The sequence below is a fragment of the Malurus melanocephalus genome, unplaced genomic scaffold (genome assembly GCF_030028575.1).
Source record: "Malurus melanocephalus ecotype Western Australia unplaced genomic scaffold, MMel_1.1 scaffold_774, whole genome shotgun sequence".
NCBI lineage: Eukaryota > Metazoa > Chordata > Aves > Passeriformes > Maluridae > Malurus > Malurus melanocephalus.
This window is the reverse complement of record NW_026624006.1, coordinates 14162-14844: the sequence shown is the minus strand read 5'-3', so window position 1 is coordinate 14844 and position 683 is coordinate 14162.

Below are 683 nucleotides of genomic sequence, written 5' to 3'. Positions count from 1 at the left end.
GGAAAAGTGGGAACAGGACATTTTKCACATCAGGAATGTGTCACTTTTTCCAGCTGCAGCACAAAGTTGAATTTTCCACTGGCAGCTCCAAAAAAATGAAACAATTTTGTATCAGGAAAATTAACATTGCAGCAAAACAAAATAAAACTGGGGTTTGACCCAATTTCCCATTCCCTGGGTGAAATTTAGAGGGAAAAAAAAACCCAAAGTAACTTCTTTTAAGCTGCAAAAGATYGCAGAAAGTTAAGAGGAAACATTTAAATGGAAGTGGAATTAAATGGGAGATTGGGAGCGATGCAAAAAAAGCAGCTCAGCTCTTTGGGGTAATGGTGAAACATCGTCCCTGCCGGTGCTCTTAAAGGAATAAAAATGGGTAATGGAGCCATGAATCACCCACTAAAACATCTCAGAGCAGGTGCAGAGGGGATGGAAAAGCAGCCAAATCCCAAAAACTTCATCACRCACTGGGTTTGTATTTATTAAAGGTAGGGTGGGAGACASAGGGAACATTTYATCAAATAAATCGCTTTAGGATCTYTTGYTGTCTGTGCCRTGCCCCCAAAAKGTAAAATCAGAGGAGGAGAGCTCCTTAAAGAGATGAATTCCCAGGGATGGGACAATCTGTTCACAGCAATCTCTTTCTGCTTTTGCCTCAATAATTGGGGAATTTGAACAAGTTTTGG